Source organism: Rhipicephalus microplus, chromosome X (genome assembly GCF_043290135.1).
Source record: "Rhipicephalus microplus isolate Deutch F79 chromosome X, USDA_Rmic, whole genome shotgun sequence".
Taxonomy (NCBI): domain Eukaryota; kingdom Metazoa; phylum Arthropoda; class Arachnida; order Ixodida; family Ixodidae; genus Rhipicephalus; species Rhipicephalus microplus.
This window is the reverse complement of record NC_134710.1, coordinates 419,374,354-419,388,978: the sequence shown is the minus strand read 5'-3', so window position 1 is coordinate 419,388,978 and position 14,625 is coordinate 419,374,354.

Below are 14,625 nucleotides of genomic sequence, written 5' to 3'. Positions count from 1 at the left end.
ATCGGGACCTTTATTCGGCGATGAGGTCTAATCACAAGTATCGCCAAGTACTGGGGAACAACAATGGGGTGAGAGCCAAAGAAAGATAAATTTGCTCTTCAATAAGCCACTAACAACAAAGCTCACTTGTCCAGTGCGCAGGGTTTGTTGAAAAGTCGTCGCCATCGATGTCCGCTACATAGGTTGGTGTACGGGGTGCTCCCCCCTGAAAAGGGGGTAGGGGCCCTCCACCCGCGGCACCTCCCTAATATATTTCTTAAGAGCTTGCTATTGGCTACTGAGAACGGACGTTTGCGCTTCCTGGATAGAGCTATTTCACAGGTGGCTGTTTATGCCCGCATATTTTCAATTTCAAGATTTTACAATTCGAACCTTCCGCCGATAACAAGTCAAATAGCCCATAGATAAAAGATCCTCAAGTGCATTTGTAAGTGCAGAACACCATATGTTGGTGAAAAACTGAGGCTACTCCTTCAAACTACGGCAAGGTAAAATGTCTTGAACCACGTAACGAGAGGTTTTGAGAACACAGAAATGCTACTGAGAATATGAACAAATCCCGACACAGTCAGTAACTGAGTGCTTTTGCACAGACTTTTACAGCAATACATGAAAGGGTAATTGCTAGGTTGTCTACAAATTGATACGAGTCAATATGCCAACAAACCATAATGCCAAAGGTACGCATTTTTTAAAAATTATAAGTAAACGGTCTTATCATTAGTTAGGGGGCCGAAAAGCAATGTTGTTTTCGGACGAGTATGTACTCTTCGGTAAACAACATTTTGCGGAAAAATTCATAACCCCAACTTCAATAGAGGTGTATATGTAGCAGATTATATTTGCTTTTTCATCAGAATTATTTTGGACCATGCTCAGTTGAGCTCTAAATCATACTCAGCGATTTCTAGAAATATCGCACATAAAAAGATTATTGCCACTGCTTATTACAAAAACTCGTACTGTTTAAATTTTCTTGCACCAGCATTACGCATATTTTCTCCATCTGGTGCATGTCTCAACAACGAAGTCATGTCAATTAGAATTGTTTGGCGGACTTAACGCAAGGGGGAAATAATTTTATCCAGGGAAGTAAGTCATTATAGTATACCAGCCTGTGCGGCCTTTTTGACACTGAGCCAGGCGCGTTACAAGGTGGATCAGTGTCTTTGCGTAACAAAAAAAAAAGTCTGGCGTCTACCACTACAAATCTTCGTAATGTTGTTTGATATTGAATTGTTCAATTGGCAAGTATAGCTGCCGTAATAAAAATATGAACTTTAAGAGTAGTGCGACATCAGGAACAAAACAATTATATATTTATTTATTTATACCTAAGAGCCTTATTCAGACGATGTAAGTGAAATGGTACAAGTTCCACAATCCGTAGCAGAGGGCCACCCTCAGAGATAGGAGGGCCCCGAAAAATAAACAAAAAAGAGAAAAGAAGATATAGAACTAACGAGGCAAGCGACAAACCATAAAACGAAAAAAAAAGAAAGGAATGAAGGAAAGTCGCCGAAAGCGGGCGGGTAATCCGTGTGTTGTCACTAAGGGTAGATAAAAGGCGCCGCCAGAGGATGCGACCAACAAAAAGGGGAAAAGGAAAGAATATTGCCGCTTTCTCCCATCCCATACATGGATTGAGTTAAAGTTCAGGTGGTTCGGTGGTTGGCCCGCGGCGCCACACCGTACACACACAAGAAGATACATACGACCCGCCGCAGCTTTAGGAAAAGGGACTCGCTCGCTGGATTACGTGCCGACCGGTTGTGCTGTCGCGATCTCCGACGTCAGTGTAGCTCTGGCCGACTGGGCTGACCCTACGTTATCTCCTGACACCGATCGTTGATGACAGCGTTGCTCTGACCTACTGGACTTGCCCTACGCCATCTTCTGACGCCGACAAGAGCTCTTGCAAGTGGTGCCCCGTCCTCGCACTCTTGTGACCGTGTTTCTATCTTTCCTATCCCTCATATGTCGTCGCTTGCTGTCCTAGCGCATCTCTCTCTCTCTCTCTCTCTCGACCTTTAATCCTATCCATTTAATCTCTCCTCACCTTCATCCCTTGTGAGCTACTGTTGAGTTGTCGCACCCTGATGCAGACCGTTACGGGGCTCACTTTTTTCTTTTCTCTCTTACGACCACTCCCCCCCCCCCCCCCTTTAGGAAAAACAATGGCCATGATACAAAGTTAAATGTGTGCTCTCCCCCTCACCTTTTTTTTCTCGTCTCCCTCTTCTTGCAGAAAATCAAATAACCAGTACTGCTCAAAATAAATGAATGAATATTTTTTGGGATGGAGAAAGAAAAGCCCACACATGAGAATAAAAAAGAATGAAAAAATAAAAGTAACATTAATAACACTAACACGCACCAGCTGATGCACGTAGCATTGAATTCATTTTCACGTGCTAGATTGATCATTCTATGTGTGTGAATTCACGTCTGTTAAAATAAATTATTTGATTAATTCACTTTCTATGTTCTCTATACGGGACTTCGCGGAGGCAGGTTAGTCACCCAGGGCTTTTGTTGATTTTGTGGGCGAGTGATCTAAATTTTTGTGAAGTGTGACTCCCTCTGTTCGCTCTCCCGTGTGTTCTGGAAGCCGGATCATAAGAGTATGATACTTATGCGCTCGAAAGAGAGACCAGGCAAGTTGATTTGTTCGGAGAACGACGAATTGGGGAGAGCTTTTTCGTGTGTCCTGTGGTTTTTGAAGCGAAAACGGAACGCTGTTTCTGTCTGTCGAATATATTCCTGCAACGAGGTTTTCTGCACGGTCTACAGTCCTGACAGTGGTCGGATATGTGTGTTTTTGCCCTGTTCAGTAAGTCTCTCGTGTTTTTATTTCTTCAGTAAACCACCTTGAACGGAGTCTGAAAAATGGCAGAGAGGCGACTACTCGCTTTAAGTATGTTGAGGTGGAGTTCACCTGGGGGGCGACGGCGAAGTACGTGAGGATTAAATTAGCTCTTGACGTTATGTCATTATTTCTGTTTTTCTTCCATTGTTAATTCTCGGTCCAAAGATCGAGCGTGCTCAATTGCATTGCCAATGATTTTTTCGGGGTACTTTTGACGCAAGAAGGCTGCTCTCTATCCCTGTGCGTGGGTGTCAAATTGGGTAATTTCAGAGCAAATTCTTCTGTATCTGTGGGCTTGAGAGTAAGGAACATCTGGTTTGCAGTGATGGGCGTGGGTGCTGTGGAAATGCAGATACTGTTGGTGGTTATTTGGTTTTTTATAGAGGAAAGTAGAGATGGTGGTGGCAATGAGTGATGCACTGACATTCAGCAAATGAACACGTTTCTGCGAATACGTGTGCGTGAATGTTATCGAAGAATGCAGGAAGTTGAACTCAGAAATGAATTTGGAAATATTATGCTCACCATCAGCCCACATGAAGAATATATCATCGAAGAAGCGTCGCTAGAATATCGGTTTGAATGGAGAATTTTCGAGGAAAGGAATCTCTGAAGAGGCCATGAAAATATTGGCATAATATGGGGCCATTTTTGTTCCCATGGCATTTCCGTTTAATTGTAATTCTTTTGGTCGAATTCAGACTTGTCATGTTTACGTACAAGGTTTAGAAGCACCCCTAAAGTGCTTTCATCGAACTCACTTGTCGATTCACTTTTTTTCTCTAGGCGGCGATAGTGGCGGTGATTCTTTCGGTGTGGGGAATGTTGGTGTGCATTGATGAGACCAAATAGCATTCTAATGGTACTACAATTTTACAGACTTCTCGAAGGGAGTGGCTGGCATCTTTAACGTATGATGAAAACGATTATGGAGTATGCTTATTGAAAGAGTTGATAAAACTCTGTGCCACCTGGAGGGGCGTTGTGCCCCTCCAGGTGGAAGTTGCCAGCTTGCTCTCCCCTTTTTCCTCTTTGTCCTTGTGTATCAGTGTATTCAAATCAAATATTGGTAAATAATAATAATAATAATAATAATAATAATAATAATAATAATAATAATAATAATAATAATAATAATAATAATAATAATAATAATAATAATAATAATAATAATAATAATAATGGTAATAATAATAATAATAATAATAATAATAATAATAATAGAGATTTGTTCAGTAGCAGTGCCATTGCTAGAAACTATAGGTCAGCAGGGATTGTCAGTCTTGCATATTTTAAGTAATAAATAGAAGCGCTTAGGAGAGGAGTTGCCAGGTTACATTATTTTAGGCATAGGATTTGTTATTTTATCACTCTTACGTAATTAGATCAAACTGGTCTCATTGTACTTTCACATTCCTTTGTCGGATCGCAAGGGAGTTCTATATAGAAATTTTCATCTACCAGTTCGCGAAGCCCTTTCTCGATGTAGTCAGGCCTGCCGAGTACAACTACACAGCACCACCCTTATCAGCCGGTTTGATAATGATGCTCTGGCTGTCACTTCAACTGCGCAGAGCCTCCCGCTCCTCCTTGAACAGATTGTTGCGGTTGGGTTGGTGCTTTCGATATTCCTTCATTATATCCCCTTGTACGGCTTGAATGTACATGTTTGATATTTGTCTCATTGTTCGCTTGGAGCCTATGATTTATCTGAAAATTAATTTCGTTGCCTGCTGCTTCAGTCATGAAAATATTCTTTGAAGCACAAGGTTCTGGCAAAGTTCTCCAATCTTGGTAAACTTGGAACTCATCAATTTTTCCAGAGGCGGGGCAGAAGTTTTGAGCATGTGAAAGCAGCTTTGTTTACGAAGGCGCGTGGTGGCTAGCAAGGCAGCACAAAAAACGTGCCTGTCTCCCTTTCAAAAGCTCACTCATCTCGACCCAGGCAGAGGTTTATTCTCGCGCGTTGCGTTGTGTCCGGAGAGAAGCTTTCCCAGACTGGCCTTGGAAGACCAGTGCCTCCGGGAGCGCATTTGGAATTGCTGGCCCCGCATCGCAAGAAAGAGGGAAAAAAAAGAGTGCGAGGAGGCGCCAGTGCCGGCCTCAGGATGGCTCGCGCGCTATTGGTTTGTCTCTAGAGGAGACGTGCTGGTGACGCGCGAGCTGATAACGCAGCGACACCGACTAAACTTGCGCACCTGCACCTGATTTTCAGCAATGCTCCCCGCTCTGCCATAGACCCTTTCCGACTAAGCGGCGCAGCCCCTGCCATAATCCGTGGTAACGAGGGACGGGGTCTGGGTTACACAATAAGGTAGCGAAGAAAAGACTTCAGTTGGGTGCTCGAGCTGCCTATTCAGACGCCTCGGAAGCTTTGGAGAGGGCGCTGTTAACTCCCCCAAGATTGCCCGCTTCATGGTCGTTTGAAGCGAAGACATGGGGCGAATTTTCGTTCAGCCGCCTATCTCCCGAAGACACGCCGGCACCGTCGTCGTCGCGGAGTCACGGAAACTGTTGCGCGTCGCGGCGACCGCAGTCTGCGGGTAGCGGGGCCGATCGCCGTCGCTCCGTCGAGCTAAGGACCAGGGGAGAGCTTTGAGCAAACTTAACGGGTTTATTTACATCTTTACAGAGAGTTGTCGAGATGACAGAAGAGAAGAGAAGAACTAGTGGTTTCACAAACCACGAGCGTGGTGGTTGAACTTTACATAGTTCAGAGCGACGTCCAGCACTCTGCCGCGTCGTTTTATGCCCTGTCGGGCTCCTCCTCTCCGAGTCGACCACCAATCACGCACACATAGGTGAGGGGGGGCGAGCATGCAAGGTCCACGTGAACACTGCACTGTGGTGGCGCCAGCAGGGCTCTTCCTCGTCGTGTGTGTGCCTTTTAGTCGAGAGTGCCCACGATCCTGGCCGCATACTTCAAAGGGTCCGCCGATTTTGTTCGCTCAATTAGCGGGGCGATCCGCGGCAGCCACCGCGGTCTCCCCCAGGAAGACGCCGTCCCTGTTGTCCTCTCTGTGGCGTCGCGGCGTCTTGGCGACACTACGTCTCGTCCTCCGGCAGCAGGGACAATGCCTGGCGGGCATAGGCAGTCGGCTGGTCGGCTACTTGACTACGGATTAATGAAGCACCGCTCTTTCGAGAGGTGCCAGGTTCGTGGATTCCTCTGGGGAGAGCCCTTTGACCAGCGCCGTCGTCGTCTGCCGGTTAACGCGCTAACGATGCGTGGCCCAGGCGGGAGATAGAGCGGCGGCTCCAAAACCCTCTTTGGCGACATTCCACCGAGTTGGCGCCGCTGTCAATCAGTGGGCGCCGTCTCGTATAGTCGGCCGCTGTTGCTTCCTCCGCCCAGCCGTGGCGAGACTGTCCTTTTGGCCCTAATCCGGCGTGGCGAATGGCCCGCTGGGTCAAGCCATAGCTTGATCGCTACAAAACACAGTGAAGTGTTTACGGCTGTTCCATCGTGCCGATGCACCCTCGCCCCTTCGGTGTCTTGGATGGATCGCTACCACGCGGCGAGGGCGCGAGCGAGTGAATTTCGATAAGATGGCGATAGCATGGTGATGGTTTCAATGAGGGAATAGGTTCCGACTGTCAACGGGAAGTGCCTCCGCGACGCCTTCAGCACATACAGCAGCAATGCCATTAATACGACCTGGATCGTCGTATTAGCTGCCTCGTCGGATCGTCGTAATAGCTGGCGAGGCACTCGTGCGCATCCGTTCATGCAGAGGTCGACGAGGAGGCACTTGACGTCAGACGGGCCGGCCGAACTGGCGTCTATTTCGCACGTAAATGTGCGCGAGGCTTCCATGTCATTTGGAACTGCGTCGTTGACTGAAACACGCTTCACGTTTGGTGTGTTGGCGTCTAACTCAGATGTGAGCGTCTGGGCGTCTGCCATTACAGTCGGAATCGCGTTTCTGCAAGGGCAGTTGGAACTGGTATGGTGTGTGACAGAAGCGCGATGCATGTGATTGAACGTTAGATGGTAATTTCGAACTTTAATTCGCTCATGAGCGTCGACCATGCCAGCAGTGGCGCGTATGTTGCAGTGGTTGATTGAATTAAACAAAACAAAAATGTTACAACTCTTCCAGTTAACTTAGTAGTGTGGCAGCTTGGGCTGGTTAGTATGGCATGACGATAGTTATAGTGCGAGAACAAAACGACGACACAGAGAGAAGAAGGACGTGCTCGTGTCTTTCGTGTCCTTCTTGTCTCTGTGTCGTCGTTTTGTTCTCGCGCTATAACTATCGTCTTGCGGGTAGCATGGTTCGGCTCAGCTCTTACAGGGAGAGGGAAAGAGGGATGCAGAAAGGTAGAAGAGAAGACGATAGTTATAGCGCAAGAACAAAACGACGACACAGAGACAAGAAGGAGACGTCTCCTTCTTGTCTCTATGTCATCGTTTTGTTCTCGCGCTATAACTATCGTCATGCCATACTAACTGGCCCACGCTGCCGCAGAAGAGAAAGGTAGAGAAAGAGTGCGGCGGCAGGTTGTGGGTGCTTCCCTACGATGGAACAGCCGTGAAAAGTCCGCACATTACATCGCGGGCGCGGGCGTGCGTCACCAGCACGTCACCTATATGCGCGCACGTTCCCTACAGAGAGGAAACAATAGCACGCGAGCAGTCCTGATGCTCGCGCTGGCATCCTCCTCGCACTCTTTCTTTTTCTCTTTCGTGCGATGTGGGGCCAGCAATTCCAAATACGCCCTCCGGGACTTTCTGGCACCTGTAGCAAAAATCAGCCGTTGGGAGAGTGCTCATCCAGTGGGGCTGTGTGTGTCGCGGAAGGATTGCATCGCAGTTGACGGCATTCGCTTTCTACCATGGAGAACGGGACCCATGGGAAAGGAAAAAGTTAGGAGAGGCCCTGACGTCACTCGTTGTGAAGCTGTGTTGAAGCCGGAAGTCGGCCATATTGACTGGGAATATTCTACTGTCTTGTTTACTTCTGACTGTAAAGCAGAAGGCGCGAATCTCTTTCCGGCTCGGAAACCACGTGGGCTGCACAGCGCGCGTGCCGTGACGATTCGAAACTAATGGAACGGGGCTCAACACTCTGGGCCAGCGCGACACCCTTAGCGAAGTCATTTCGTCCGAGTATTGCCAGCGAGTAACAGCTCACCGGCAACGAAGCAAGTACAAGAGAACGCGTGCTGACAACGGCGAGCGTTTTCACGTCATTAATTCAGTAACTGTACAGACAACACGATCGGTCGTGCGCCTTCTACTGTTGCATTCTGACGCGAGGCCGATGGAGCGCCCGGCAACAGTGCCCGTGTTCCGCGTGAAACTCACCGGCTTCAGCATTTTGCGACCGTGGTGACTTTGAGCATGATGCAAGTGACACGTTGAGATTACAATGCTGGGGGTGAGTATAACAAGCGAAACAGAAAAGATGTTTTATTACGCACATGAAAGTCGTTACTACACACATACCGAACACGAAACTACGTATGTGCACATGGTGCTAATTGCGTCTTGCTGAGCACAACAGTTTCGTGCTTTGCCACAAGCAGGAGCACTGCCAAACCATCAATGACCTGCAAGGCGTTCGTCGTCATTCCGCTTCGTCATGGTACCCAACGCAATTTTGCTGAACACTTCAAACGCTTCATCCGCGTCATCCACCGCATGACACATAAATATGCGCTAGTTCTACGCACTGTTCAGGTCCCGTGGTTGATGAAAGGTTTTGTAAACGTTGCTAGGAGTACAGTAACTGCCAAGAGAACACTGCGTAACCAATAATGTGGCGCTGAGCACGGATATTGTCCGCCACGGCTCAGCACGAGCCCTGCGGAGGCACACATGCCGTCGCCAGCCGCGGCCGCTCACTGATAGACCAGTTACACTGCACAGCACGTAACCATAGCAACGTCGCCATTATGCCCAGTGAATATCGCCACCATGATGTCATTTCCTCCACACTTTTCACATAGCGCTCCAGCTGGGCATTCCCTCTCCTATGTTTCCTTCCTCCGTGATGGGACCCTTCTCACCCCGGTCCTTGCAGACGGACTGCTGTTTGTGTTAAACACGTCTGCGGCCCAGCCCACGTGACATTTCTCTTTTCTATCCACTTTTTTTCTCTCATTCCCCTTTCTCGCAGGTACTGCATCATGATCCCTGCTGATCTGCACAAATTAGGCGCCGTTTTTTTCTGACCACCACTACCACCCCCACCACTCGTTCCTTTGAAAGTGGCTCTTTCCTGCCTGGCGATACTCTTCCATACGGTACAGAAGCTGACGCGGTTCGTACTAAAATTGCGATCCTCGTGTTTTGTTGCGTTCTCTTTTTTCATCTTCATATTTAAATGCGCGCTGCGTCGCATTGAAGTACCGTAGCGGGAGTGCAACATTTTGATTATATTTTTCAGTTGTGGCGTTCATGGTCTAGATTGTTTTTGTCAACTCACCATGGTATTTATTGTTATTGGGTAGCTCACTTTGTACCTTTAAAAATGCATATTCTTGGTTCCTCTTAGTTTTGCATATATTTTGTTTGCCCTGTTTCCCCTGTTTGTAAAAAAAAATGTTTGCTCGTATATATCCGCGTCCGATAAACTTACCACATATATATATATAAATTGTTGAGATGTTTATTGGCGGACACTTGTAGACGATGCTTGACAGCGACAGTCAATGCGGGTACCGACTCTCTGCACGAGCTGCTCTTCTTCTTGCTAAAAAGGGCAACCCACTAGAAGGCGCTGGAGAGGACGACCCACTGTTCGAAGGCTTCACCACAACTACCCCGGGTACGAAGAGGGAGCCGCCTGGCGACCTAGCAGCTGGTTACTATGAGCGGGTCGTGGTAGGCTTTGAGGCGCTCCACGTTGACAATGTCGCGCCCTCGACGGCGCATGTCCGAAGATGGTTCGATGGGTTCGATCAAGTAATTTACAGGGGAAGTGCGTTCGACGACACGGTAGGGGCCTTAGTATTTGGGCAATAGTTTTGGAGATAGGCCAGTTGAAGTGGTAGGGATCGAGAGCCAGACAAGCGCTCCAGGGAGGAACATGGGCGCAGTAGTGCTGGTGTCAGCGCGAATGCCTTTTTGCAGCTCTTGATCATGCGCTGTAAAGGTCCTTGCAAGCTCTCGACACTCTTCAGCAAGCTTGGCTGTAGCAGAAATAGGCGCCCACTCTGACGGATCTGGCTTGTACGGAAGTATAGTGTCGATGGTGTGCGCCGGGTGCCTTCCATATAATAAAAAGAAAGGTGAAAAGCCAGTAGTGCTCTGAGGGGCGGTGTTATATGCGTAGGTGACGAAGGGTAGAATGGAATCCCAATTTGTGTGATCGGCGGCGACGTACTTGGAGAGCATGTCGCCGAGCGTACGGTTGAAGCGTTCAGTGAGGCCATTCGTCTGCGGGTGGTAAGCGGCAGTTTTGCGGTGAACAACGTTGCACTCTTTGAGAATGGCTTCGACGACTTCAGACAGGAAGACGCGGCCTCGATCACTGAGCAGTTCCTGAGGTGGACCGTGTCGCAGCATGAATCGTTGGAGCAGGAAGGAGGCCACATCGCTCGCTGTAGCCGCGGGGAGAGCGGCAGTTTCGGTGTATCGCGTGAGGTGGTCCACAGCAACAATGGCCCAGCGGTTACCGGCCGACGTTAGTGGAAGTGGCCCATACAAATCAATGCCAACGCGCCCAAACGGCCTGGCAGGGCAAGGTAGAGGTTGCAGACCTACTGGCGACAGGTGCGTTGAAGTTTTGCGGCGCTGACATTCTATGCAGGAGCGAACGAATTTCTACACATAGCGGTACATGCCGCGCCAAAAGTACCGTTGGCGAATGCGCTGGTAAGTCTTCGATACGCCGGAGTGCGCACATTGCGGATCAGTATGAAAGAATTCGCATATGTCACAGCGCAGACTGCGGGGTATGACTAGTAGCCACTGGCGGCCGTCACCGCTGTAATTGCGTCGGTGGAGAAGGTCGTCGCGAACGGCGAAATGGTGGGCTTGACGACGCAACACACGAGTGGATGTAGTGGATGGATCAGTCAGCAAGTCTATCAGTGAGGCAATCCATTGATCCTTGCGCAGTTCAGTAGCAACCCAGGTGAGACGCTGAGTCGTGGGCATTGTCGTCAGGCAAGGGAGAGCGCGACAGGGCGTCGGCGTCAGCATGTTGCCTTCCGTTGCGGTACAGCACGTGGATGTCGTAGTCTTGCAGGCGAAGTGCCCACCGGGCGAGACGGCCTGAGGGATCTTTCAATGATGACAACCAGCATAGTGCGTGATGGTCGGTGACTACATCAAATGGGCGACCATATAAATAAGGTCGGAACTTGGTAAGGGCCCAGACGATTGCCAGACATTCTTTCTCAGTGACGGTGTAATTAGTCTCGGCTTTTGTAAGCGTACGGCTTGCATACGCCACGACATATTCCGGGAACCCTGGTTTGCGCTGCGCAAGGACAGCGCCGAGACCGACACCACTGGCGTCCGTGTGTACCTCTGTAGGGGCAGTAGGGTCGTAGTGGCGGAGTATGGGAGGCGACGCCAGTAAACGATGGAGCGTTGTGAATGCGTCGTCACACTGAGATGACCACGAATGGAGAGGCCCGTTACTACCGAGGAGCTTTGTCAGCGGCGATACGATAGACGCGAAGTTTCGCATGAAGCGCCGAAAGTAGGAACACAGTCCTATGAAACTGCGCAGTTCCTTGACGGATGTCGGCTTGGGGAACTCGGTCACGGCCCGAAGCTTGGCTGGATCGGGGAGAATTCCGTCCTTGGACACGACGTAGCCGAGTATTGTCAACTGCCGAGCTGCAAATCGGCACTTCTTTAGGTTTACTTGTAGACGGGCGTCACTCAGACGCGTTAAAACATGCCGCAGGCGTTGAAGGTGCGTGGAGAAGTCCGGAGCGAAAACGACGACGTTATCGAGGTAGCACAGGCACGTGTGCCATTTCAGGTCACGTAGAACGGTATCCATCATGCGCTCAAAGGTGGCAGGCGCATTGCACAGCCCAAACGGCATGACGTTGAATTCGTACAAGCCGTCGGGAGTGACGAAAGCGGTCTTCGGTCGAGCGTCCTCAGCCATAGGTACTTGCCAGTACCCTGAGCGCAAATCTAGAGATGAAAAGAATTCGGCTCCTTGCAGGCTGTCAATCGCGTCATCCACACGCGGTAGTGGGTACACGTCCTTACGAGTGATCTTGTTGAGACGTCGGTAGTCCACACAGAACCGCACAGAACCGTCCTTCTTCGCGACGAGAACGACAGGAGACGCCCAGGGGCTGTTAGAGGGTCGAATAACATCGCGGCGTAGCATGTCGTCCACTTGCTCGTTGATTACACGGCGTTCTGTGGGAGATACGCGATATGGACGTTGCCGTAGTGGTGGTTGGGCGCCTGTGTCAATGCGATGCGTAACAGTGGATGTGCGGCCGAGAGAAGGTTGAGATACATCGAAAGAAGAGCGGAATTCTTTCAACAGGGCCAGAAGCTGGGAGCACTGTACCGGCGTAAGGTTGTCGGCAATGGAAGGACCAAATACATCAGCGGATGATGAAACAGATGTAGAAACAGCACTAAGCGTATTGGAACTTCGGCAGTGCGTGTCATCAGGTTGATCCATGACTTGTGCGTCTTCGATGGGTTCCACGCTGCCGAGACATTCCCCTCGCACCAACGTAACACTGTACGGGGATGAGTTCAGAACAAAAATAGTGGTGCTGCCGCGAGTTACTTGCACGGTTGCGAAAGGAACCAGCAAACCTTTTCTTGTGAAAACACGGTGAGATGGTGAGAGGAGTGCAGCGGTGTCTGAAAGACTTGCACAGTAGACCGACACCGCCGCGGACGAGTTCGCAGGCACTTGCGTGTCATCCCTGACGAGTAACTTGCTTGCAGTAGATGGACTGTCGGCCGGCGTCAAAGAAGAGAATGGTGTCAGCTCTATTTCTGCTGGTGCGCAATGAATGACGGCGTCGTGGCGGGAGAGAAAATACCATCCTAGGATGACGTCGTGAGAGCATGAAGGAATTATGATGAATTCGACGGCATACATCACGTCCTGAATCATCAGGCGGGCTGTACACATCGCTGTAGGGTGAATGCTTTGGGCGCTGGCTGTACGGAGGCAGAGCCCGGAAAGTGGCGTGGTCACTTTGCGCAGTAATCGGCTAAGCTTTGCGTCCATCACGGATACGGCGGCTCCAGTATCTACTAGGGCAGATGCACGAACACCATCCACAAGCACGTCTATCACGTTCGATGGTCTTTCCTGAGGGCTTCCGCAGTTCGACAGCGTCGCAGCCCTTGCCTCGTGGACTGCGACGACTAGTTTTCCTGGTCACCCTCTAGTGGACGTGGCCGCATCGGCGACAGTGAGCGACGTCGCGGAGAATGTGAGCAGCGGGTAGATGGAGCCGGGCGGGACGACAGTGACGTAGGTGGCGGTTGGTCATAAAAGCGGCTCGATTGGCTGGGAAAACTGGAGGCGACCTGTGGTCGCTGCACACGATTGCAGTAGCGTGCTACGTGACCGACGCAACCACAAGCAAAGCAGATGGGGCGATTGTCCGCAGTGCGCCATCGGTTCGCGGGGCCCATCCATGTCGAAGAACGCGATAGGCGAGCCGGCTGCTGATATAACTGCATAGTGGGCAGCACACGGGGCACGTGGATGACGTCGGTATATGTAGGCGGCACAGTTTCTCCGAAGGCCTGGGGTCTGGCGATGGTATCGGTGTAACCAAGAGGGCCAGTCACAGGAATCGGTGGGGGTGGCCTGGCGACAACTTGGGCGTAACTGAGTGGTGTAGATACTGCAGGCGGCTGGTGATATTCTGGAACGACCTCCGCGATTTCCTGCTGAATGGCTCGGCGGAGGGGAGGCAGAAGTGTGCTTGACGACTGTTCAGCACGTTGCGGGGAAGCAAAGGCCAGTAAAGAGACCTGGCGGGCCACTTCCTCACGCACGAATGACTTGATTTCAGCAAGCAAGGCGGTGTGGTCCGGAAGTGTTGACAAGGCCGAGAGATCAGCGTCACGTGAGGGTGGTCGACGGGTCATCGAGCGCTGCCGTCGCAGCTCCTCGTAACTTTGGCAAAGTGTAATGATCTCTGCCACAGTGCGAGGGTTCTTGGCCAGGAGCATGGTGAAGGCATCGTCGGCGATGCCTTTTAGAACATGGGTAATTCTGTCGGCCTCTGACATGCTTGCGTCTACTTTCTTGCACAAGTCAAGGATGTCCTCTATGTAGCTTGTGAAGGACTCACCGGTCTGCTGTGCTCGTTCACGTAACCGCTGTTCGGCTTGAAGCTTACGAACGGCAGGGCGGCCGAACACGTCGACGACGGTGGTTTTAAAAGCGGACCAAGTGGGGAAATCGGATGCGTGGTTGTTGTACCACATGCCGGCCACACCCGCGAGGTAGAAAACCAGGTTGCCGAGTTTACCTGCCTCGTCCCAATGATTGGGGACGCTGACGCGTTCGTACATAGCAAGCCAGTCCTCGACGTCGGTGCCATCCGCGCCGGTGAAGACAGGAGGGTCGCGGATGCGTGGAACACAGGAACATGGCGTCGGCGCAGGAGGAAGCGTTTGCTGTGCGGCGTCTTGGTGCATTGTAGAAGGCACGGTGCGGGATCGAAGCTCCAGGGGCATCAAATGCTAACCGAAGGTGTTAGAAGGGCACAGCACTCTCCACCAAATTGTTGAGACGTTTATTGGCGGACACTTGTCGACGATGCTTGACAGCGACAGTCAATGC